General features: G+C 38.3%; 1 protein-coding gene across 1 annotated transcript in view; it reads right to left on the reverse strand.

Moving 5' to 3' along the window:
• The window catches only part of LOC134801497 (uncharacterized), a 318,534-nt gene that overhangs the window by 139,058 nt on the left and 163,448 nt on the right, over positions 1 to 16,028 (reverse strand). The window lies entirely within an intron of this gene.

Here is a 16,028-nt window from a genome sequence, read left to right on the forward strand (position 1 = left end):
AACCACCACTATCGCGTCTACTAGACTAGTTACTAGGTACATTTGACTCTTTTGGTTTGTTAGTACCAGTTGAACATTCAACTTACTAATTATTCTCTGTTTGTATCATAGGTAAGTGTTATGATTTCGCTTATAATTTCTTTTGTTTTGCTAGTACTAGTTGAACATTCAACCTACTACTTATTTATTTTGCTAGTACCAGTTGAAAGTTCCAACCTACTGATTATTTGTTTTGCTAGTACCAGTTGAAAGTTCCAACCCACTAATTATTTGTTTTGCTAGTACCAGTTGAAATTTCCAACCTACTAATTATTTGTTTTGCTAGTACCAGTTGAAAGTTCCAACCTACTAATTATTTGATTTGCTAGCAACAGTTGAACAATCAACCTACTAATTATTTGTTTTGCTAGTACCAGTTGAACATTTCAACCTACTAATTATTTGTTTTGCTAGTACCAGTTGAACGTTTCAACCTACTAATTATTTGTTTTGCTAGTACCGGTTGAAAAATTCAACCTACTACTTATTTGTTTTGCTAGTACCAGTTGAACGTTTCAACCTACTCATTATTTGTTTTGCTAGTACCAGTTGAACGTTTCAACCTACTAATTATTTGTTTTGCTAGTACCGGTTGAAAGATTCAACCTACTAATTATTTGTTTTGCTAGTACCAGTTGAACATTTCAACCTACTAATTATTTGTTTTGCTAGTACCGGTTGAAAGTTGCAACCTACTAATTATTTGTTTTGCTAGTACCAGTTGAACGTTACAACCTACTAATTATTTGTTTTGCTAGTACCAGTTGAACGTTTCAACCTACTAATTATTTGTTTTGCTAGTACTGGTTGAAAGTTTCAACCTACTAATTATTTGTTTTGCTAGTACCAGTTGAACATTTCAACCTACTAATTATTTGTTTTGCTAGTACTGGTTGAAAGTTTCAACCTACTAATTATTTGTTTTGCTAGTACTGGTTGAAAGTTTCAACCTACTAATTATTTGTTTTGCTAGTACCAGTTGAACATTTCAACCTACTAATTATTTGTTTTGCTAGTAATGGTTGAAAGTTTCAACCTACTTATTATTTGTTTTGCTAGTACTGGTTGAAAGTTTCAACCTACTAATTATTTGTTTTGCTAGTACCGGTTGAACGTTTCAACCTACTAATTATTACTTACTGCAGCATAGATGTGATGTACAGTTTACTTCTTGCAATTTATTTTCTTGTTAGTCCGACTCCGACTTACTACTCAATTCATTTGATGCTGAGTTTACGTGTCTACTCCTACAGTAAAACAATAACAAAGCCCTCGGCATTCATCAGTCTAAGTACGCTATCTATAGTTCTTGACTCACTTGACATCGTAACGGTCCTTGATAATTTAACTGGTCCGTTACCTGCTAGCATTGTTTATTATCATAAACAGCACATACCTATGAATATATAAATACATGTTAAGTCGACACTAAGTTAACATCGATTCATACCCATATCGTGCTATAAATAGCATTTCAATTGATTATAACTGGTTATTTTAACCGAACAATATTTCTTTTAGGACATAAGGTCCATAAAATGTATACAACTATACCGACTTAATATGCAGGTTTCTCTATACGTTCCCTCATGTAAAAATATCTTAGTATTTAATTACACAACTAAATAGGTCGGTATATTTTAAGTATGAACGGTAAATACACAACTCATAATAATCATGATTTCCGCGAAGGTAGTTTGATTATTTACCCTTTATATCATATGAATTCTAATATACGATTTTGAGTCAGAAAACCATGTACCATTTGTATTTGTAACACGCAAACCATCAGCATATTCGTTTCTGTCATTTCATGGCTAATACGTCGGTGCCACATCATAGGAATAATGTAACATGAGTACATTATTTTCTGTAGTGACCCCAATTATTGATCTATCTTGCATTGATTACACTTTTGGATTTACATTTGGCAACCAGGCTCACGCACAGTAGCCATTGTCAAAGAGTTAGTGTAATAAGCACGCGTATATTTCTTCTTTGCTTAGTAAACATTCCTCCCGAGCTACGTACCATCAATTATTTACTCAATAATAGTTGTAAAGTTAACCACTGTTCTTATGTAAACAGTCGACAAAATCAACTGTGCATATACATAATTGTTTTTATTAACATTGATTGTAAACAAAACTATAAAATTAGGTATAGGTACTAGATCTACGTTTTTACAGTAATATTTAAATTCTGCATTAGTTCCTTTAATACTCCTCTTACGTGAGTTTGGAATTTCATAACCTACTTACGTAAGTACCGCCCAACAAAATCGTTGCGGTTTTAATATTTTCGCATTATGTACAACCGTACGTCACTCGTTACACTGAATATCACCTCGCCCAAACTTTTGTATTACCTGAATACAATTGGCAGCTCGGGAGGAAATGGACAAATACGGTAGCTATTAGGTTAGGATTTCCATACCTTAGGTTTGTGTTTTTTCCGCCACCGTTACCTTTCCTTTCCGTAATTTTTTTTTTGTAATATTTTACCCTCGTCGCCATCTGTGACGTCCAGGCTCCGTTGTGTACTGGGTGATCAAATGAAACAACTGTTATTGCTCGTGCACTCCGCCAGCCACCCGCCTGCCATGACACTTCTCCACGGAGTGAAGCTAGCGGGTAGTTGCGTCGTACTGTTTATTGTGTAATCGTCACAGTATGAAATAGTTATTAACTAGGTACTTTATTAGGAGCTATTTTCATCATAGTAATAGATCAAAATGGATGAATAAATACTACGTACTTTACGTATGTTATAATTATATTATATTAAATTGTATATCAACCACATCCGATGCAATAAACTTAACAACTAATTAACTTTTAAATTAAGTATGTTTGTATTTTACTTGTTGCTAGGCTATTTTACTTGAATATATATATTTTGAGTATGAGGCAGACCGAAAAGGAGATGGCGAGACGATTTAGACGCATTCTACTTCAAATGGTGGGAAAATGCTGATGACAGGGTCGAGTGGAGAAAACGAGGGAAGGCCTTTGCTCAGCAGTGGGATTCCAAGGTAGGCTAATAAAAAAAATGAGTTTGAATAGTTCAAACTGCCAAAATCCACCATCCGATTAAATATCACGAGTAAGTGGTTTTTGAAATCGACCCTTACTGTTTACAATTGATAAATGCAGTATATCGAATACGATTGCATTCACCTCACCTCACTGCTAACCACAAAACTGGAGCAAACACACAAACAGCAATATTGTATTACTAATGTATCTGGACAGTAACAAAGTAACTAGATATTCATGTTCCGAACCCAATACGTATAATATTAACGAAATTCAGCGAAGCGACATTCTCGCACCGATGAACAGCCCCTCAATATTTAGATGAAAAACCTATCAAAGGAGTACAAATAGTATCATATTGAAGTACTAGGAAATCCAACCTATTTCCCTTAGATTTGAGGTTGAAATTTGAGGAAGAGTTATTGCACTATTATGATGACACATAAAATTTTTGACGATGGTGTGTAGATACACACTATCTATTAGATAATGAATTACTTTTTTTACACGCATTCATGCACTTAGTTAGGGTAAACATTTTACAAATTGAAATGTCGAAATGACCTTTAGAAAAAAAAAAACAAAATTGAAATTTAATTTACAAAGATTAGAAATATAATTTACAATAGTTATTTGTACAACAAGAGATCAAAGTTTGATATTTCTTTGAGTGCTTATTTTGAGTCCCGTGCAAGCGAAAGATTCTATAATAGATTCACAAGCGTAGCGAGTGAATCTAATTTAGAATCTTGAGCGTAGTAAGGGATTCAAAAGCACACGAGATGTAAATAACTTTGATCTCGTGTAGTACACACAATTTTTCACCCTAAGCAGTGAGAACATACCTAGAGGGACAGAGATAATAGAACCCAAGTATATCGAACTTGTATTAGACCCCGCATGTTGAAATGACATTTGACTATAAAGGTCACTTGAATGTCATTTTGTCTCACTCAGTGAGCAAAATCGCATTTTGCTCACTGAGTGAGACAAAATGACTCAGTGAGCAAAATCGCATTTTGCTCACTGTTTTTAAGAAGCATAGTACCCTTGTTCGAGCTGCTGAGGTGAAAAGATTATTATTGTTTTGGCGTTACACAATATTATGTAGGCATGTCTGTTATTTAAATAAGATTCTGATCTAAAAACCTTACTAAAATTAAATTATAGGCAGGTATATACTTAAATGAGCCAATTACTGATCCTTTCGGAGCTTTTTGACACTTTACGTGATAATCGAATTTAAACTGTTGTGAGACATACTAACATTGAATAATTTTACGGTTTAGACTCACTCGTTTTTAGTCACTCTCGCGACATGTTTCGCAGAGCCTAGGTCTCCTTTCTCAAGCACTAACAGTGCGAGCAGCGTTCACGACGGCCGTGTATCGCGTACTGCGGCTCGCCGCGTCGCACGCGCGCCGGGAAAACAGGTTGGGGGAGGTCTTCCGCTGTTATTGTAGGCGGGCATAGTGGTGTGTTTGGGCTTGGGTCACCTAACACTTGTAGCGATACACAGCACGAACTCACTATGTCCACTACACTGTCACAACACTCACTGGTGTTCTGCTGAAGAAGCACAGGCTTCCATGCTGGCGGCACAGCCCAGCCGCTATCCCGCGATCCCGATTGACTGTTAGTGCTTGAGAAAGGAGACCTAGGCTCTCCGAAACATGTCGCGCGAGTGACTAAAAACAAATGAGTCTAAACCGTAAAATTATTCAATTCAAACTCTACGTGATATTTTGATTATATCACTATGTCAACCATTATGGTTGATATCTACTTATGTAATTTCGTTCTTTCAGAAATCGGTTCGGTTTAGCTTGGCCACCATTTTTAATAATTTTGACTTGATGGTTCTGTTATTTTAGTATAACAAGAAAAACAAAGAAATTTAATTTCTCTTCTCTTCGTCGTATAGGTTATAAATTCTCAAATGGTTTTTATAAGTCGCTCAAAAAAGTATTCCCCACGACAGACTAATCAACGTCCCCAGCAATAACATTATGCCTCGAAAAATTCTCGGTAATAAATTTACGTCGTAACAATTCGGTGCTCATTCATCACTCGAGTGTGTTCTTCTATAGCGTCATTATGTCCTGTCGCGTTAAAATTATTAAAGTTTTTAAACGACTATTAAAAGCTATGGAGTAAATCACTTATTAATGTCACCAGTGTAATTAGTTACGAGTATTGTTTTTTTATGGTAGTCAATGGAAAAATAAGTTTATTCCTGGGCGATGAGATGACGCATAATTTTATTTAAGAGCTGGCTTTGAAAGAGTATAAAATTATTGTCACATAAGATGTAATTTTGCGCACTTTCTAACGATTTTACATAAATAATGTGTAACCATTTGCATAAATCACATAAACTTTTATAATATTATGTCATTTTAATTTATGAGCTAAATTTACATTACAAAAACATCGGTACTTCATGCGTTTTGAGTTCTTTCTTTCAGTGGTAACTTTCTTTCATTTGATGCTTAAGTGTGCAGTCACATGCAATAATATCTTGCACACGGATGGGCAAAAATATCTAGCTGACTATATCTATTTATAGGGCGCATGTTATTGGTAGGGCGCAAACAGCGTGAGTCCGATTTAGATTTTGATATCTGAAATAGGGCTCGCGGTAGCGTCCGGGTTTCGTGTACCCGTCTCCGGGGCCCCGTTTTCGTGTTACACGAAACCGGATTTGTGGCCCGTTCGGAACGGGTAATTAGGGTCCGTGTAATTAAGATCCGTGTACCCGCGTTACCCGTGTGTCCGGATCCACGGATACAAGGGTCCGGCCCGTTCTCGACGTATAGTGACGATCGGACGCGTTCTTTATAAGAGCGAAGAATATAAAGTTTATAACGAACAATAACACATTACCAATAACAAGCAATACGAAAAAAAATCGGGCAAGTGCGAGTCGGACTCGCGCACGAAGGGTTCCATACCATATAAAAGAAAAATCAAAAAAAAAAGCAAAAAAAAAACGGTCACCCATCCAAGTACTGACCACTCCCGACGTTGCTTAACTTTGGTCAAAAATCACGTTTGTTGTATGGGAGCCCCATTTAAATCTTTATTTTATTCTGTTTTTAGTATTTGTTGTTATAGCGGCAACAGAAATACATCATCTGTGAAAATTTCAACTGTCTAGCTATCACGGTTCGTGAGATACAGCCTGGTGACAGACGGACGGACGGACGGACAGCGAAGTCTTAGTAATAGGGTCCCGTTTTACCCTTTGGGTACGGAACCCTAAAAGCAGAACAACAACAACTAGATCCCGAGCCGAACGCAAATCCGGAGCCGAACGCACTACACGGACACGGACTTTGACGTGTTCGTGTAGTTCGGACGCTTAGCACCGCCGGGGCTAAGAACACGGACGCACGGGTTGGCGTGTAGCACGGATATCGGGAGCCCTAATCTGAAACCAGTTTCAAAAAACCTGCTGTTCCATAGATACATTTTACATATGATGCGCCTAAATATTATGAGATATTCAGATTTCTTTTTTTTGCGTTTTGGGTGTTCGCCCCATAGTAATTTTATTTTATTTTCTTATGTACCTACTTGTATTGAATATGTGTCTATAAACAATTCCTATTCTTATTCTATTATTTATAGTAAAAGTTGTTCAGTATGACCTACATATTCACTCCTCAGAATATGATCAGACATAACAAAATCACTTCGTATGATTGCACGCTTCGTTTTGCAAGATATTACAGGTGAGAGTACATATTATCACATGTTGTAGGCAACTACACAATTGTTATCCCTTAAGTCGATACCTAAAACAACAGTTATCGTCCGTCGTCCGTACAGTTCACACATGATCGCGCCTGTTCACATGTGGATGGTTACCGTTTTATCTGCTCACAGCTTTCTGGAGAATATATGAAACGAAACACCTTGAGAAATATTTGCTATATTTATAGTACTTCGAAGGACGTGCGATAGTAACTGGTAAAACCTTTATTTAGGTAAGGATAAAGGAATATTCATAAAAAAGTGTAAAATATTGTAGCGCTGTCCGGCATCGTATATAAAACGTACTATGGCAGCGTACATAGCTATCTACTTCAGCTGTCTAAACTCCAGCTACATTATTTAACCTTTTGACCGCCAAAGACGTCAACTGACACGCCCAATATAAGCCTTCGTGTATTCCAACAAGGTTCACGATGAGATGCGTTCAAAAAGTTTAAGATCGCTATTTAGCTATTAAGACCGACTGCGCCTGTTGTCTGTCTCTTTCTCTTGTCTTTAATCAATTGTTTCTTTAACCTGTATCTTTTACTGAGGTGTGCCAATAAAGAGTATTATTTTAAATGTCAAACTTCCATAAAATTATGACGTATTAAATAACACTTGCACTGCGTGTGCTATCAAAATCGTTGCAGACTTATCAAGATAAGTCTACAACGATTACCAAGGTCTAACTCTATTGTACCATACCATCACGTGTGGGTGCAACAGTGCAACAGTGTGCTGTTACCTTGTACATCGGTCGACCTTATGCCTCTTGTAATAAGGTCCACCGATGTACAGTTAGGAGTGTTGCTGGTTGTAATGTTGGGTGCAAAACATTTATGAATAAACAAGTTTCTAACGTTTTTGAAGTGAAAACTTCTTTAGCGGCGCTGAGCACTTTTTGAGGTGGGGAAAAAATTTTAAACTCGAGACAGCGTAACGCGTAACGCGCTGACGTCATGTGTGACGGACAATGTTATTCACCAAAGAACTTTAGTCATAACGTATCATAATCAGGTCAATTATTTAAAACTGGACTTTTATATTAAGCAATAAAGCTCAATGTGCTAATCTTGTACGGGCTGAAATACGAACGTAGCGCAGTCGTCTAGCGTTTTAACCTTTCGTATGCTCCTGTCAAACATTTGTCATTTATATAGCAATCATAATAAATTAATGTTTAAGTTGAATATATATGAAGCAGATCTGCTGCTAAGCATACCAAAGGTTAATAAGGGGCTATGGGTATAAACATGTAAACATGTAAGTACTGTGTTGTGTTTTCTTCGTTGGCAAATAGGTTTTTGTAAAAGCGCCTTCAGTTACTCAGAAAAAAAACAACGGGTTGCTCTCCGGGAGTGCCTACAGAAGTGAAAACTCAATGACTAGTCCAAAATGTCTGCAGCACTATGTATAATTGACCTATCCTCCTTTCTATTGAAAAACTTTAATTCCGAAATTGCTGGCGAATAGAACTTGTAAAGTTACCTTGCAGACCTCGCATCTAAATATAGGTATTTGGTCATGATATTTTGAGTTTTATTCACCAGTACTAGAGTTCACTTTTATTAGCGATTTCATCTTGATGTAGCTTTATTGAATTATATTGGAGTGATATAAAGTTATGTAACTGTGAGATCCTCGTATTTCAGCCCGTACAAGATTAGCACATTGAGCTTTATTGCTTAATATAAAAGTCCAGTTTTAAATAATTGACCTGATTATGATACGTTATGACTAAAGTTCTTTGGTGAATAAAATTGTCCGTCACACATGACGTCAGCGCGTTACGCGTTACGCTGTCTCGAGTTTATAATTTTTTCCCCACCTCAAAAAGTGCTCAGCGCCGCTAAAGAAGTTTTCACTTCAAAAACGTTAGAAACTTGTTTATTCATAAATGTTTTGCACCCAACATTACATACCAGCAACACTGCTAACTGTACATCGGTGGACCTTATTACAAGAGGCATAAGGTCGACCGATGTACAAGGTAACAGTGTGGGTGATGGTATGGTACAATAGAGTTAGACCTTGGTAATCGTTGTAGACTTATCTTGATAAGTTTGCAACGATTTTGATAGCACACGCAGTGCAAGTGTTATTTAATACGTCATAATTTTATGGAAGTTTGACATTTAAAATAATACTCTTTATTGGCACACCTCAGTAAAAGATACAGGTTAAAGAAACAATTGATTAAAGACAAGACAAAGAGACAGACAACAGGCGCAGTCGGTCTTAATAGCTAAATAGCGATCTTTAACTTTTTGAACGCATCTCATCGTGAACCTTGTTGGAATACACGAAGGCTTATATTGGGCGTGTCAGTTGACGTCTTTGGCGGTCAAAAGGTTAAATAATGTAGCTGGAGTTTAGACAGCTGAAGTAGATAGCTATGTACGCTGCCATAGTACGTTTTATATACGATGCCGGACAGCGCTACAATATTTTACACTTTTTTATGAATATTCCTTTATCCTTACCTAAATAAAGGCTTTACCAGTTACTATCGCACGTCCTTCGAAGTACTATAAATATAGCAAATATTTCTCAAGGTGTTTCGTTTCATATATTCTCCAGAAAGCTGTGAGCAGATAAAACGGTAACCATCCACATGTGAACGGGCGCGATCATGTGTGAACTGTACGGACGATAACTGTTGTTTTAGGTATCGAGTTAAGGGATAACAATTGTGTAGTTGCCTACAACATGTGATAATATGTACTCTCACCTGTAATATCTTGCAAAACGAAGCGTGCAATCATACGAAGTGATTTTGTTATGTCTGATCATCATCTGATCTGATCATGTTCTGAGGGGTGAATATGTAGGTCATACTGAACAACTTTTACTATAATAGAATAAGAATAGGAATTGTTTATAGCCACATATTCAATACAAGTAGGTACATAAGAAAATAAAATAAAATTACTATGGGGCGAACACCCAAAACGCAAAAAAAAGAAATCTGAATATCTCATAATATTTAGGCGCATCATATGTAAAATGTATCTATGGAACAGCAGGTTTTTTGAAACTGGTTTCAGATTAGGGCTCCCGATATCCGTGCTACACGCCAACCCGTGCGTCCGTGTTCTTAGCCCCGGCGGTGCTAAGCGTCCGAACTACATGAACACGTCAAAGTCCGTGTCCGTGTAGTGCGTTCGGCTCCGGATTTGCGTTCGGCTCGAGATCTAGTTGTTGTTGTTCTGTTTTTTTTCGTATTTATTTATTTATTTATGTTATGGAGATCCAACAGCTATCTATACAGAGTATGCCAAATTAATAAGAGATGGAAAGCCAATTACAGGATCACACATGTAGCTACAGATTATTACATTTAAGTTTACTTAAATGAAAAGTGTCAACGCTCGGACACAGCAACACACAACATAAAGTTTTTTACAGTACCTACATATTAAGTACAATCCAAAAATGACAATATTTTAAAACACCTACAATCAGAAATACAATAGAAAAGTAGCAAACAAAGATTGATTACACATGCTCAATCAAAACATTTTAGCGTCAAATAATGTTTAACCAAAGGTATCTTACAATTAAATATATCTATATCTAATTGGTTTGCCAGGTTGTTTAAAGCTCTACTCGCACGCGACAAGAAACTATTCTGTCTGTATTTGGACGATGAAAATTTAATGGAAATAGGGGGATAATACCTTTTACAACGAGTGGGAGTATTAAAAGAGAGATTGGAAAGTAGTTCAGGACTATCCACCAAACCAGTAGTGATACTAAGTAAATAACTTATGTCAGCTATTTCCCGCCGTTTTTGAAGTGGTACAAAGTGATGTCTTTTACAAATAGATAGATAGTTAGAGGAGCTATAAGGAGATTTAATTTTGAAACACAGAAATTTAATGAATTTACGTTGAATACGTTCTATTCTTTCAGTATATGTAGAATAGCAGGGATTCCATATTTAATATGCGTACTCCAGCTTGCTTCTGACTAATGAGCAATATAGCACTTTCAATGTTTTAGCTTGCTTAAAGTGAGTGTATTGCTTGTTATTGGTAATGTGTTATTGTTCGTTATAAACTTTATATTCTTCGCTCTTATAAAGAACGCGTCCGATCGTCACTATACGTCGAGAACGGGCCGGACCCTTGTATCCGTGGATCCGGACACACGGGTAACGCGGGTACACGGATCTTAATTACACGGACCCTAATTACCCGTTCCGAACGGGCCACAAATCCGGTTTCGTGTAACACGAAAACGGGGCCCCGGAGACGGGTACACGAAACCCGGACGCTACCGCGAGCCCTATTTCAGATATCAAAATCTAAATCGGACTCACGCTGTTTGCGCCCTACCAATAACATGCGCCCTATAAATAGATATAGTCAGCTAGATATTTTTGCCCATCCGTGTGCAAGATATTATTGCATGTGACTGCACACTTAAGCATCAAATGAAAGAAAGTTACCACTGAAAGAAAGAACTCAAAACGCATGAAGTACCGATGTTTTTGTAATGTAAATTTAGCTCATAAATTAAAATGACATAATATTATTAAAGTTTATGTGATTTATGCAAATGGTTACACATTATTTATGTAAAATCGTTAGAAAGTGCGCAAAATTACATCTTATGTGACAATAATTTTATACTCTTTCAAAGCCAGCTCTTAAATAAAATTATGCGTCATCTCATCGCCCAGGAATAAACTTATTTTTCCATTGACTACCATAAAAAAACAATACTCGTAACTAATTACACTGGTGACATTAATAAGTGATTTACTCCATAGCTTTTAATAGTCGTTTAAAAACTTTAACAATTTTAACGCGACAGGACATAATGACGCTATAGAAGAACACACTCGAGTGATTAATGAGCACCGAATTGTTACGACGTAAATTTATTACCGAGAATTTTTCGAGGCATAATGTTATTGCTGGGGACGTTGATTAGTCTGTCGTGGGGAATACTTTTTTGAGCGACTTATAAAAACCATTTGAGAATTTATAACCTATACGACGAAGAGAAGAGAAATTAAATTTCTTTGTTTTTCTTGTTATACTAAAATAACAGAACCATCAAGTCAAAATTATTAAAAATGGTGGCCAAGCTAAACCGAACCGATTTCTGAAAGAACGAAATTACATAAGTAGATATCAACCATAATGGTTGACATAGTGATATAATCAAAATATCACGTAGAGTTTGAATTGAATAATTTTACGGTTTAGACTCATTTGTTTTTAGTCACTCGCGCGACATGTTTCGGAGAGCCTAGGTCTCCTTTCTCAAGCACTAACAGTCAATCGGGATCGCGGGATAGCGGCTGGGCTGTGCCGCCAGCATGGAAGCCTGTGCTTCTTCAGCAGAACACCAGTGAGTGTTGTGACAGTGTAGTGGACATAGTGAGTTCGTGCTGTGTATCGCTACAAGTGTTAGGTGACCCAAGCCCAAACACACCACTATGCCCGCCTACAATAACAGCGGAAGACCTCCCCCAACCTGTTTTCCCGGCGCGCGTGCGACGCGGCGAGCCGCAGTACGCGATACACGGCCGTCGTGAACGCTGCTCGCACTGTTAGTGCTTGAGAAAGGAGACCTAGGCTCTGCGAAACATGTCGCGAGAGTGACTAAAAACAAGTGAGTCTAAACCGTAAAATTATTCAATGTTAGTATGTCTCACAACAGTTTAAATTCGATTATCACGTAAAGTGTCAAAAAGCTCCGAAAGGATCAGTAATTGGCTCATTTAAGTATATACCTGCCTATAATTTAATTTTAGTAAGGTTTTTAGATCAGAATCTTATTTAAATAACAGACATGCCTACATAATATTGTGTAACGCCAAAACAATAATAATCTTTTCACCTCAGCAGCTCGAACAAGGGTACTATGCTTCTTAAAAACAGTGAGCAAAATGCGATTTTGCTCACTGAGTCATTTTGTCTCACTCAGTGAGCAAAATGCGATTTTGCTCACTGAGTGAGACAAAATGACATTCAAGTGACCTTTATAGTCAAATGTCATTTCAACATGCGGGGTCTAATACAAGTTCGATATACTTGGGTTCTATTATGTCTGTCCCTCTAGGTATGTTCTCACTGCTTAGGGTGAAAAATTGTGTGTACTACACGAGATCAAAGTTATTTACATCTCGTGTGCTTTTGAATCCCTTACTACGCTCAAGATTCTAAATTAGATTCACTCGCTACGCTTGTGAATCTATTATAGAATCTTTCGCTTGCACGGGACTCAAAATAAGCACTCAAAGAAATATCAAACTTTGATCTCTTGTTGTACAAATAACTATTGTAAATTATATTTCTAATCTTTGTAAATTAAATTTCAATTTTGTTTTTTTTTTTCTAAAGGTCATTTCGACATTTGAATTTGTAAAATGTTTACCCTAACTAAGTGCATGAATGCGTGTAAAAAAAGTAATTCATTAGATACACACCATCGTCAAAAATTTTATGTGTCATCATAATAGTGCAATAACTCTTCCTCAAATTTCAACCTCAAATCTAAGGGAAATAGGTTGGATTTCCTAGTACTTCAATATGATACTATTTGTACTCCTTTGCTAGGTTTTTCATCTAAATATTGAGGGGCTGTTCATCGGTGCGAGAATGTCGCTTCGCTGAATTTCGTTAATATTATACGTATTGGGTTCGGAACATGAATATCTAGTTACTTTGTTACTGTCCAGATACATTAGTAATACAATATTGCTGTTTGTGTGTTTGCTCCAGTTTTGTGGTTAGCAGTGAGGTGAGGTGAATGCAATCGTATTCGATATACTGCATTTATCAATTGTAAACAGTAAGGGTCGATTTCAAAAACCACTTACTCGTGATATTTAATCGGATGGTGGATTTTGGCAGTTTGAACTATTCAAACTCATTTTTTTTATTAGCCTACCTTGGAATCCCACTGCTGAGCAAAGGCCTTCCCTCGTTTTCTCCACTCGACCCTGTCATCAGCATTTTCCCACCATTTGAAGTAGAATGCGTCTAAATCGTCTCGCCATCTCCTTTTCGGTCTGCCTCATACTCAAAATATATATATTCAAGTAAAATAGCCTAGCAACAAGTAAAATACAAACATACTTAATTTAAAAGTTAATTAGTTGTTAAGTTTATTGCATCGGATGTGGTTGATATACAATTTAATATAATATGGAAAAGATTTATTACAACACTATTAAATAAATATAAAACATTAAATTAGCTTAAAAATAATAATACAAACTATCTCTAAACTAAATAAACTTAAAATAAAACGCCTATAAATAAAAAACGTCCCCCAAGTCACTGCCGATGGGCAGTGTGCCCAGAAGGCTGGCCGCATTGCCACGTTGTATGGCAATACTAACGCGTTGAGCAAAATACAGGCCAGCCCTCTGGTCCCCTGCGGCATCTATAAGGCGCTCCGCTAAGGCCCTGTATATACGGCGCGCGCTTGGCCCCCACGGCCCCAGCGTTTCGACCCCAAACGCCTCAAAAATATAACTACTGCCAAGGGTGGCATATTTGCGGCGTTTGAGGTCTTCTGCCATGGACGCGGCATGACCAGCATCTCTGCTGGTGCCCGGAAGGTGGGACGGCGCGAGGGTGTCAACACATGTGGCATCCCAGACTAGAGGCCGTCCCATCTTCCAAGGCACCAACGTCATACCGTCGGGCCTCTTGCCATCGTCCCTAGCCAAACCGACGGGCTCGAGTATGGCCGGGACTTTGACGCTGACAAAGGCCCTTCGGATGGCGTCGTTGATGCTGGCGTGTCTGGGTATGCGTCCGGCGCTTCTGCCGCAGGAAAGCCCATGATGTCCAAATTTGTCCACCATGGCACCACAACGGCAGTGATGGGGGACGTTTGTTACAGTCCCTATGCGCAAACAAGTCGCCAGTCTGAAGGTGGTGTTGTCCAATAGGGTCCCTATGGATGGAGAGGGTAGGGCTTGTAGCCACAGACCCGACTCCCACTCCGCAGTGGCAAGAAGACGAGCTCGGTCTGCCGTACTAGTTGACGTATCAACGAGATTATTCCGTACTAGACGGCAGAGCGGCTCGTCCCATTGCCTCTGCGAGCATGGATTGGCAGGCGGGTCCGTGTTGCTGCAGGTTAGTGACCAAACATTCTTGGCCTCGGTGCAATGTGCTGCCTCTATGGCCCCGAGAGAGCGAGATAAAATGCCTCCAATCAGGTTTTGAGCACTATGCACCGAGGACAAGAAGGCAGGCAGCGACACACTGGAAATTTTGCGGATACCCAGGCCACCGTGCCGAATAGGCAGAGAGGCCTGGGTCCAGGACCTTTCTTCAAAACGTATGTTGAGAACAGATGACAGAGTATCCTGAATTAAGGAGTCAAGTTTTAAAAGTAGGGTGGGATGCTTCCAAAGGTGACTACAGCGGAGAACATAAGTAAATTTGGGTACGAACAGGCAATATCGAATGATGGAAAAGGCGGTATGCATATTAATTTTTAGTAGGCGTTCCGAAACAGAATTAAAATTTTGGATTTTGGCATTGACATATTCGTCGAAAGATTGATCTAAAATAGGGCAACCAAGAAGGTGAAGCTGATTGTCACTAATAATTTTGATTCCGGGGGCTATCATAGCAAAGCTGTCCTCTATAATTTTGCAATCGGAGGAAGGGTTCAAAATAAAAAGTTCGCATTTCGAAAAGTTCAGAGTTAGGCCGATTGATTTTAACTCTGATGTTAGTTTTTTTAAATCGTCTAAAACAGTATCGGCTTCACCTCCAAGGGTTCCGTCGTCCAGGTACCAGATATTTAATTTAGAATTTAGATTTTTTATGATAGAATGGATGGCGAGACTGAAAATGGCTGGGCCTAAAGGATCACCCTGCTGACAACCAACGGAGGAGGCCAAAAGGTTTGATTTATATAAAAGTTTCGTAGGTGAGCTGTAACATTGCCATAGGAAATTGTAGGTTTCCGGGATTTTTTCTTTGATTTGGGTCAGCAGGGCGCCTCGGTCCACGGAGTTGAAAGCGTTAGTTACATCCACCTTCAACAGCACCTCGCCGGCCCGACGTTCTACGTAAGTACGCACGGCGTGGACGGCGGCTTCACAACCGCTTTTGGATCCAAAACCGAGTTGAAAAGGGCTAAATTCTCGGCCTAATTTTTCGAGAATGGCACGGCAGGCTATTTTCGCAGTGAGGCGGCGAA

Source organism: Cydia splendana, chromosome 22 (assembly GCF_910591565.1).
Source record: "Cydia splendana chromosome 22, ilCydSple1.2, whole genome shotgun sequence".
NCBI lineage: Eukaryota > Metazoa > Arthropoda > Insecta > Lepidoptera > Tortricidae > Cydia > Cydia splendana.